Below are 12,649 nucleotides of genomic sequence, written 5' to 3' on the forward strand. Positions count from 1 at the left end.
ACTCTCCACGATAGACTCCACGTGGCGAGATATGGTGACAGCCACGACTCCACCCCATTACTCTTCATAATAAAATCCTCCTGGCTCCGAGCGGCCCACGACTAGGCGGTTACAAACGTCGCTGTCGGTCTGTTGCCCCCTCCACCTATAAAAGGGGGACCCCAGATATGTTATTCTCTAAGCTCTAATTTTTATCCCAAAAAACTCTGCTAAAATTTTCGTTCGAGCACTCCATTCTTGCTGAGGCAGAGAACTGACTTGGACGTCGGAGGGTCTTATCGGAGCAACCCCAACTCTGGTTTAGACTTCTTTTGCAGGTCCCAACGGCGACTGCGACTCCCTCGACTCCAGCTTCTCCGACGCAGGCAGATTTTTGCACCAACAGCTACGATTTCATACGTATAGTTCAAAAGTTTTTCTGGACATCTATGTAGTGAAAATAAATAAATTAAAATATTTTTAATTTGATCATGTACCAGATTTGATCTGAAAACTATAGTTAGGATCTTGATACAAACATTTAACCATGATCTGAAATCTAAAAAAAAAATAAACTATTAGAAATATAAATTAGAGATCAGATCTCCATACCTCAGATCCTGTGGATGTCCTGGATTCTGATCGTAGCGGGGCACGCACCTGACCTTTACTGGTATCCACATAGAGATGTCTGATCAGAGCATCGAGATCATCAGTGTATACCTTGCAAATCTCGCTCCTCATCCTTGGATCTAGATCTCTTCTTTTAGATCTCGAAGAAAGAGATCGCTATGCGAACTCTTTTGCACAAATCTGACATGATCTGAACTAGATCACCATGAAGAGAAAAAAAATCTTTTTTCTTCTCTTCTTCTCTCTTTTTTCTCTTCTTATATTTGATCACCATTAGATCTGAAAGTTGGATGAAGGAAAGAAGGGAGGAAGAGGCATTGGGAAGAAGAGATGATGTCCAAAAGAAGTCGCCACACACCTTCATGTTAAAACTCATGCCCCCTTCTATTTTTATCACACAACTACTTCATATCCCATACACACCCTCTCCTTCATGCCCAAGAGATCTTATCTCTATTAATCTAAGGCATTGAAATTTAAATCAAAGGTTAGATGGAAGTTGAGATAGAATTGTGTTGTAAGAAAGAAACCTTTTCTCACAAATTAGCACACGCCAATCTTCTCCAATTTTTTTTATCACACAAAAAATATCTTCCACACCCTAATTAGATATATTTTGTTTCTATTTTAAATCATATTCAAATAAAAAAAATTTTGAATGAGAAAGAATTTCAGATAAGGTGGGGTGCCAACTATTGGTGCCCCCTCTCCTTTCACGCGTGCTAAGAAAAAAAGATGAGAAAAATAATGCCCCTATTCCCTTCTTGATATAATTTTTAGAGAGAGACTCTTAAGAGACTTAGGCTCTCTGAGCCATGGTTCTTTTGGTTCAAGTTGGGCCTTAATCGGATTCAAATCAAGTCTGAAATGAGCTGAATTCAAAAAGGCTATCAAATCTGATCCAATCAGGCTTGAAATCTAAATCTAATTTGGATAATTAAATCTAATTAGTATTAAATTAGATTAAGCTTCATTAAATTAAATCTAATTTAAATTAATTAAAACTTAATTTATAATTTAATTAGCTTCAAAAAAATTACAACATTTGCAATTAAGTCCCTACGCTAACAATTAGCAGTTGCCAAAAATATAACGATTACAAATTAGCAGTTTCTAAAATTCAAACTATCAATCTGATTGATAATTCAAATATGATCCAAGTCATTGATCAGGTCATGCTTCTTTTGTATGTAACCCCTCAAATTCTATTTTTTCTGATAGTGAGATATACCATAATCTCTATTATAGTATCATTGAAACTCTTTTCGATGGATTGAAATGATTTTAACTCACCTCAACAAAGATCGTTGATCTGAAAATGATTTTAGTGAGTTCTCACGATCCACCAGTGACGTCTAACAATATGTGGTAACAATTTAGCAGAACAAAAAAGTGAACCCCTAGGTGCAGTTATCATGTGATACAATCCCTCTATCGTAAATCCCAACTTGACGGAGGTTATGGAGAACTCGTCAAATCCTATCGTCAGTCATATACTAGATTGGCTCGACTCGAGTTCATTTATAAATTCTGTAAAATTTTTTTTTAGTATTCACACTTACTCTGATTAGAGATTTTCTAAACTCAGTCTTATGAATCGTATAGGACTTCTCCTTTTCTATCAAGATCGATAGATTCCATCTAAGCGCATCCTACTCCAAACAACGAATCTGAACCTACAATAGCCAACATACACAGCAAGAATCCGAATGGCTAGAGATCAAAAAAATATACAGTCAAACTAAGTAGCCTCGCTGTAAATAGCCAACACACCTCAGATCAAAGGATCAGTCACACCACTGCAGCATTGAGAAAACTACTGATGAGTAGACATCCCAGTAGTTTCTCATATTGGTCACGCTTAGTGTAAGTTATTCTCTAACAACCATCTGCACTCTCACCCCAGTGTCTCTACACTGCAGACTCGAGACTCATCTGTCTAAAAAGGAGGTGATCCACGCATCGATCTTGAATGGATTAATCACTGTCCTTCGTGACAATCCTTCGATCGGAAGCTTTTAGAAATTAACTACTAATGATGTATATCTCAAATTCTCAATACCTTGAGAATATACAAAATTATCTTTTTTAATTTTTAGGATAAATTATGAACATATAAATATGATTGATTATAAAGACTGCCCATCAAGTACAAAACATATCCTAGAGAAAGGTATATATCACCTAAGATTGGCTTATAAGGCACACATCTAACAAGCTCCCACTTATACTAAAGTCAGTCTGCCATATATCTGAGCTCCATCTTCTAAAGACAAACTTCGGTGTTTAGCTGGCTAAGTGACTTAGGCCTACCATATTCTATGTAAAGTTTACTCTCTTTACCTCCATGTATTTCTACTTGAAATAATCGTGTATATCTCTGCTCTATGTACATGGACTTTTGATGAGACTTTTGCTCCTTAGCAAGGGCTATGGATTATTATCTTTGTAGTATAATGTTATAGCATCCAATGGTATGACATCAAGTTCTGCAATTATTATAAGAATTAGAACACATCCTGCACATCTATAGCACATTCAGCTTTCATTGATTGATTGCCTGGAACCATTCCAACATATCGAACCAACGTAACTTAAGAATACATACTGATGTAGATATTCTATCATTAGTATTAGTGTATCCTCCTACTCTTAGCTCTAATCCTTCTTCAAAGACGAGGAATGATCCTTAGTGCTTCTCAAGTACTCAGAGATATTTTCATAGTAATCCAATGCTCCCAGCCTGGATTCGATTAATATCTGCTCGTGACTTTCACAACAAGACATACCATGTCAAGTACATAGCATGGCATACACCCATGCCTAAGAGGATAATGGATCCCTCTTGGAGGTTTCAATGCGGAACCCTTCTGCACCTCTTCTATGTACTTATCTGTAAAAATCAAACATCCTTTTAGGATCTATCTCTATAAATCTTTATTTTCAAAATATTTGCCTTGGATCTTTGATAAGAAAATTCTATATGTAACCATATCATAATCGATGTCAGTATGGGATCCTCCCACTGACTTTCATGTAACTACATATTCCTCATATCATGTCATTGTAGATTTTTTGGATCATCCCTATATTCCCAATCTCCCTCAAGAAATACTTTCTCTAAATTCTTTGTAAGAATACTAAGTATCTTTCTAAAGGATGGGAGATCCTACTAGATCTACGAGGTGGAGGAGGTACTACATATATTGGCTCATCTTAAATAGATTGTACAGATCTTGTGATTCATTATTCTTAAGAGATTTTCTCTTTGAGTTCATCCTCCCATTGTTTTTCAAAAAAATAGTATGATTGCTCACAATCACATTATGAACCACTGAGAAGAAAAAGTGATATCCCAAACTCTTTTGGGATACCTCATAAATGAGCTTTCATAGACCTATCCTTTAACTTATCCACTATATCATATCTCATATAGTGTAGTAAAATCAACTTTAGAAGCAACCTAATTTAAATTTCAGAAATTAAATCTTGTTCATAAAGAAACAATAGTTGAACTGATGATGTTCTTGATGGGCTGGACTATATCTTATACAGTGTCATTGTTCCTCACATATACACCATTGAGCTGAGGTGTACAAGGAGAATTTTATCATGAAATTATGCCATTCTCTTTAGATAATCGATAAGTTTTCTATTCGGTAATGCATCTTCGATCTAATCGAAGTACCTTTAAAATTTTTTTGATTTATCTTTTCTACTTCACATCTAAATTTTTGAAACCTTTCAAAGCTTTTCAAATTTATATCTCACATACATACCTATACCATGATTGTTCATCAGTAAAGATGATGAAGTATAGATAACTTTCTAGTTTGACTCATCAAACGAGCCATGCACATCGTATGTGTACTAGGATAAGTATCTCAGTGATCTTATCCCTTTGTCTCACAAAAGATAGCTTGGTCATTAATCCTCAAAGAGATGATTCACAGACTAGATATAACTAAACAGTCAATGAGCCCAAAAGTCCATTTTCTCCAATCGGTAAATTATTTCTTCTCATACATGACCTAGTCAAAAGAACCATCTATATACTTTAGGTTATTTGATTCTAGATCTCTCAGATTTAGTGACATTCACTATTTGCTCAAATAAGTTTACAAACACATCACTATGTAAATGATCAAAAATAAATCCAAATAGTAATCATTGAGATTAGGTGCCCACGATCTAGTGCAACTTTTGCACCATTGCGACTCAAAAGAGTCACTTCACCTTCTCTCAGTCCTCTTCCTTTGTTAGACCTTATATTAAAGTACGTAACATGCACTAGAGTCTAGTGAAAAAGAAAAAATCGTAAGGTCAATTTTGAGCAATTTGACATACCTTCCAAAGGCATGTCATTGTTTCTTTAGATTCTCCAGATATGTACCTTTGAACTTTTTAAGATCCTTTAGTTACCAGCATATTGACCAATTCAGTTAAGGTACTATAAATATTTATTTATATAATAGTTTCATAAACTATTCATATGAATCAAAGATTACAGGATCAAATCCATTAGCAATTTCTTATGCATGATCATATCAAGCTTTTCAAGCTCTTCAATATCCTTGATCATCGAGCAGGGACAAACTGTCCATCACGCATCACATGTACTGTGCAACTCTGATCATCTCATAACTATTGCAGATGAATCAGTATGTCATTGACAGTCTACATGTCCTTATGCATATATTGGATCTCATCGACTATGGAATCCAATTTATAGCACCTAACCTAATTGTTAATGTCCAACCATTTGTCAAGTATAGCTCATTGATTATAGATTGGATAAGCTGATGATATTAGATTAATCTGGTCAAAAATCATGATTTAATTTCTAAAAGCTAAGAACTATTCTTAGATTTTGAGTCAAAATATGTAATTAATTTTGATTAAGTGGTTGATATCTAGGATTCGAGCTAGAAGATTGGAAGCTGAAGAATTGATCAAAGAGAGTAAAGATTGAATTAGATGATTGTACTTATAATAGTTTGTTCTAAAAACTTTAAAAATAAATAAAAGGCTTTCATTAATTTTTCGAGTCTCTCACACTCTTCGAGTGGAGAAACAAAAATCCTAACACGATACAAGATTCTAGTAGATGCTGTGGTCCCATCGATGTACAGCACCTCACTTAATAGTTATTGATAATACATATATCAATGTGTGGATAACTCTTTGCCCAGATGCTTCTCCAAGTATGTTCAGCGATTTGATCTCTAAGTTCTGTGGCCTCATCTAATAATTATTGGTACGTTTCTTAGTTAAGTCTGACCCACTATTTACCAATGAGTGTAAAGCCGTTATTGAGTCCCTCACCTAACAATTATTGGGCCCAACCCTATCTTTACCCCAAGGCATCTAATGCTAATAAAGTGGTTATACCTTCTCGATGCAATCAAACCACTGTAATCAGTCAAGAACGATCAACATCGAAAAAGACATCTGCATCTTTACAATGGTAGAAGACCAGTAAACTTAATATTTAATGAAGAGATTTAAGTTCAGATCTCTTTTAATTAGTCACATACATCTGATGCAATGACTAATCTGATTTAGATCAGCACATTTCATGTTTGACCAACCTAGTCGGCATGGGTGAACTCTGATCAACAAATAACCTAATACAAAACTTAATCTCCCAAAATGACTAGGTAAGTGAAGATGAGTAGGGGTTCTCCCATTGCTTTTCTTAGACACCAACGAATTAATCAAGTGAGACAACAGAACCAATTAAATAACCACCATCTAATACTTGCCTTAGACATCAAATTAGTTGATTAGAATTAATTAGATTAACCTATAGATCTGAGCTCGAACCGCTAAGCCAAATTCGATCTTGATTTAATCAATTCACATCATATATGAATCAATTTGACCAACTACAACTAAATTCAATTTTGAGCCCCTTTGACCTAATCCTAACCAACTCTTGATTAGATTCGATCAACTACTCAAGATCAAAAAGGATTCTAACCTGATCTAATCAATGACCCTAGTTGTAGTTTAATCTCTAAACCTAATTTGTTTAACCCATACCCGAAGTCCATATTTTATGTACTGAAATTGAGATCTTAAATTCATAATTTTAGATCTTATAATTTTAAATCTTAATTTTCAATTAAGTGTATTATGTATATGGGTTTAACTTTAGATCTCAAAATAATTTCTAATCTAAACTATTTTATTGTATCTCATATAATTTGATTGTCTGTAGAATCGAGTCGATTTACCTTGGTACATGAATCAACTTGTCACAGTGAGTCGGCACAACATTGAGACAAATAGAAACCAATAGATCTAGCCTACATAATTAAGTTGGTTCATCAGTAAATGACCCGACCTACCAGGGTCTCGAGTCAACTCCAACAAAACTGAGTCAACTCATCTCAACAACTCGAGTCGATCCAATTGAGAATCAAGTTGACTCCACAGGCATACCAGTCACAGTTTCATATTTTTCATGCAAACAGAACCTAGGATTTTGGATCTAGAATTTTGTAGAAATTAAGTTTTAGATCGTATGTCAAACAATATATCAAATATAATATTTTATCAATCTAAAACTTATAAAAATACATATATAATCTGATTTAAATATAAAATAAGTGTCATATATAAATTTTTCGTTCGCTGTTCATCTTCATAGAAAATATCACAGTCGGCACCCCTACACATCATAAGAGAGAACCCATCAAATGGGCTAGAGAAAGACTTTAATCCCTTCATCATTCTATGATCGGACAGCCATGGTGACTATCTCAATTTAATTACTAAGCTACTAAGAATTTAATCTAACATATCACATATATAATCAATTAAAAAATAGATCTAATTATTTTTTATATGTTAAATATATGAACAATAACATCGAATCTATATATGTAAGAAAAATTTCAACAATCATACTAGATCCAAATTAAACTCCAATTAATATTTTTAAATCTAAAACTAATTTTAGATCTAAATAATTTATGATTTAATTTAGATCTAAAATAATTTTAGATTCAAAATAATTTTATAATCATATTACAGTATGCATAAAAATTAGATCTAACATTAATCAATGTTCTACATCATTCTAGGATAATCGTTCAGCATAACAGGATTATGCCAAGACAACCTTATTTTAGAATGATGTGGATCATCTTACTAACCTTCAGATCTGATTTTTACATATCAAATTTTAGATCTGTGAGATTTTCATATTAGTATCAAAATCTGGCTCTGATACCACTGTTAGAAAACTACTATAATTTCGTATGTGTAGTTCAAAAATTTTTCTAGACCTCTATGCAGCAAAAATAAATAAATTAAAATATTTTAAATTTAATCACATACTAGATTTGATCTAAAAATCATAGTTAGGATCTTGATATAAATATTTAACCATGATCTAAAATCTAAAAAAAAAAATAAATCGTTAGAAATATAAATCGGAGATCAGATCTTCATACCTCGGATCCTGTGGATGTTCCGGATTCTGATTGTAGCCATGCATGCATCCAGTCTCTACTGGTATCCACACGAAGATGCTTGATCAGAGTATCGAGATTATCAGTGTGCTAGCACCTTACAGATCTTGCTCCTCATCTTTGGATCTATATCTCTTCTTCTAGATCTCGAAGAAGGAGATCACTGTGCAAACTCTTTCGTACAGATCTGACGGATCTGAACCAGATCATCATGAAGAGAAGAAGAATCTTTCTTCTTCTCTTCTTCTCTCTCTTTTCTCTTCTTAGATCTGATCACCATCAGATCTGGGTGTTGGATGAAGGGGAGAAGGGAGGAAGAGGTGTTGGGAAGAAGAGATGATGTCCAAAAGAAATCGCCCCACACCTTCACATCAAAGCTCATACCCCCTATTATTTTTGTCACACAACCACTTCATATCACATACACACCCTCTCCTTCACACCCAAGAGATCTTATCTCAATTAATCTAAGACATTGAAATCCAAATCAAAGGTTAGATGGAAGTTGAGATAGAGTTGTGTTGTAAGAAAGAAATCTCTTCTCATAAATTAGCGCATACCAATCTTCTCCAACTTTTTTTGTCACATAAAATATCTTCCATGCCCCAACCAGATATATTTTGTTTCTATTTTGAATCATATTCAAATAGAAAAAAATTTGGATAAGAAAAAAAGATGAGAAAAACAACACCCCTCTTCCCTCCTTGGCATGATTTTTGGAGAGAGAGTCCCAGAGGACTTGGACTCTTTGAGTCATGATTCTTCTGGTTCAAGTTGAACCTTAATCGGATTCAAATCGAGTCCAAAATGAGTCAAATTCGAAAAAATTATCAAGTCTGATCCAATCAAGCTTGAAATCCAAATCTGATTTGGATAATTGATCTCTATGGACTTCATCTCAGATTTCATGACCTCAAACCACTTCTAGGAGTCGAGCCTTCTAGGAGTCGAGCCTTTGCATGACGTCCATATAGGTGATCGGATCCTCATCATTCTCATCTAGTTCGATAAGATCACCATCTCGATAGTATCTGTCTGGTTGATGCGATTCTGTGTGTGCTGGTTCTTCTACCTCATGAACTTCATCAAGTTCAATTTTGCTAGCATTAATTTCTTCTTCAAGAAACTTTCTTTCCAAAAAGACTGTCCTATTGCTAATGAATATCTTTTATTCTTCAGCAAGATAAAATAAGTATCTTTTAGTTTTTCTTAGGTACCCTATGAATAAGCATTTATCAAACTTTGGTCCAAACTTATCTATCTTTAAATGCTTGATATAAGCTGGACACCCCAAACTCTAAGATGTGAGAGCATCGGCCTACGCCCTGTCCATATCTCATATGAAGTTTTATCGAAAGATTTGCTTGAAATCTTGTTAAGTATATAGCAAGTAGTTTCAAGAGCATATCTCCAAAAAGAGATTGACAGATTTGCAAACCCCATTATGGATCAAACTATATCTAATAGGATTTGATTTCTCCTTTCAGACATTCCATTATATTATGGTATTCCAAGAGGGATCCACTGTGAGAGAATCTCATGTTTCTCTAGATATGTCAGAAAATCACTAGTGAGGTATTCACCTTCTCAGTCTAATCGAAGAGTTTTATAACTTTTTTTAATCTATTTTTCTACTTCACTATGAAATCATTTGAATATTTCAAATGATTCAGATTGGTGCTTCATAAGGTAGACGTACTCATACCTCGATAGGTCGTCTGTAAATATAATAAAATAATATTATCCTCCTCTGGCGTCTATGTTCATGGATCCACATACATCATTATCTATTAGACCTAAAACTTCACTAGCTCATTTACTTTTTTCTTTAAAAGGTGACTTGATCATCTTGTCAAGTAGACAGAATTCACAGATTGGTAATAATTCACAATCATTAATTTCAAGGACACCCTCCTTGATTAACCTATCTATCATATTCTTATTCACATGACCCAGCCTACAATACCAAAGATAGGAATTGCTGACATTATCTATCCTAGGATATTTGTTCGATGTGTATATTACACCAACAGACTGTGATAATACGAATATGTTATATTTTAATTATCCATGCATAATTATAGTATCATTCATAATGATATCACAAAAATCATCTTTTATATATTTAAAATTAAATTTTATCAAAAGGCCTATAGAGATGACATTCATCAAAAAGAAAGAATAATAATGATACTCATCTAACATAACACTATTAGACTTGAAAATAAGCTGCATAATTCCTAAAGCTAGAACTGGAACAAAGCTTCCATCTCCAACGTTCAGGAATCGCTCACCTTCTCTAAATTTTCTACTAACCTGCAGTCCCTGCAATGAATTGCAAATATTAATCAAACTTTCAGTATCTAATATCCAAATAGTAGTATCACAAGTAAAGAAATTACACAGAGTTATCATATAAGTACCTTGCAAAGGAACTGATTGCTTATTTTTCTTGTTCTTTGACCTATTTGGATCAAGAGAAATTATATATGCCAAACAATTCTTTTTCTAATGACTCAGCTTCTTGCAAAAGAAGCATTTTACCTGGCTCTTATCGACTTTTGACTTTTTGCTCTGCTTTGACTTTGGATCGATGGCACGATTCTTCTGCACCTTTTTCTTCTTTCTTCTTTTAAAGGATCAACAACCTGTAGACGAATCTCCCACTACATGCACCGGCTCCTTCTAGAGCTGATGATCCTTCTCGAATGTCTGCAGTAATCTTAGCAAACTATGGTAGTTCACTGTAGGCTTGATCATTCTGTAATAACTCAAGAAGGATAGGTAGGATTTCGGTAGTGAGTTTAGGATAGCATCCTTACCCAACTATTTATGTAACAGAAATTCAAGTTTGCTTAAGCATTCAATCTGCTTGATCATGTATCATACATAATCGATGACTGATGCCCCCTCTCACATACGAGCATTGAACACAGTACATAAGGTTTTATGTCTCTCTGTATTCTCAGGGGTGCCAAAGGACTTATTCAATATTTGGATCATATCCTCTGATTGTGTATCCTCGAACTTATGGCTAAGTTCATCATTTATTACTACCCTCATGATGCAATGCACAGTCATGTGGTCACTAAGCCACTTCAAATAAGTGTCTCTCGCAGCATGGGGTGCGATGGCAGCAGGTTCTTCGAGTGCTGGATCCATAAGCACGTACAAGATCCTTTCATGCTCCAGAACGATCTTTAACTTTCGATACCAGCTATCAAAATTGAGTCCGATAATCTTGTCGTTATCCAACAGCGAATAAAGTGATAGTGTGTTGGCCATAGCTGAAAAAAAAAATATAGACCTATTAGTATATGAATTATTTTAATCCTAAAGATATGGACTTTAGTCTAAAGGTATTTTCACTATGTTATATGAATTGATAGCCTCTATCTCCAATTCGAAAAATTACATTAATTTCTTAGCGGATACTAAAATCCACACAGACTGCATTCAAGCTGAAGTGTGGCTCGGCTAACCCTAGTGCATCCATGGGTAGGTTCCTAACTAATTGTTTCTCCAAACAACTTCTAGCAATTAGGTTTTGCCCCATGCATCTCTTCAGCAGGCATATGGTAACTCCACTAAAAATCTTGATTAGGTCCAACTATTAACATGACTACACCAAGCACATCCAACAAATGAATGTCCAAGCTCGAGTGTGGCTCGACCAACCTAAGCATTGATCTGATGCGCACAACAAGATAGTCATATGATGAATGATAATTTCAATACTCAATAGACATCAGGCATGTGACGCCTCCAATGTCTATTTAGAATATTAAATTCATTGTCATGTACCTTAATGGGAGGCTATGAACTAGTTATCTCCATAATTATATCATTTTAAGAATCTACTAATTTAAAAAATTTGATTTAATGATTTGAGAATAAGAAAAAAAATTAACCTGCAAGTCATAAATCCTCTCACTGATTTCATCAAGTCATGAAGAAGATTTTATACAACTAATCTAAAGATACCTAAATCAGTCATACTAATTTATCTTAATGGTATGGGTCAGCTCGAATCAACTAGTGACTTAATCAAAATATAATCTATCATGTTGGCCAAGTGAGATCGATGGGAGGGATATGCCATTAACTCACCATAGATGTTATCTAGGTAACTCCCAATTAATGACCATCGATTAAAACTATCAAACTTATCTTAGACACCAACTAGTTAATTAGTTTCGATTTGGCCCACTAGAAGATTTGGGCTCAACCACTGAGCTATGATCATGATTCATTTAGTAAGATCAAAAATATGGACTTGATCAAACTTCAACTATTGAGGTTGATCTAAAGAAATTCTGACCTGATCTAATTCAACTCTTAATTAGATTTAATCAATTTTTTTATTTAGTCCATATATATTTTTAACCTTAGGTCTAACCCAAAAGGAGGACCTGATTCATGCTAACCCATTATCCATCGATTTATGTGATGTCTTAAAATCTTCAATTCTCAAATCTAGATCATTTTAAAACTTAATTTCAAATTAAGTCTGTGAAACATGTATTTCGATTCGTAGAACTATTCTATTAAAATTT

This window comes from Elaeis guineensis, chromosome 1 (genome assembly GCF_000442705.2).
Source record: "Elaeis guineensis isolate ETL-2024a chromosome 1, EG11, whole genome shotgun sequence".
Classification (NCBI taxonomy): Eukaryota; Viridiplantae; Streptophyta; class Magnoliopsida; order Arecales; family Arecaceae; genus Elaeis; species Elaeis guineensis.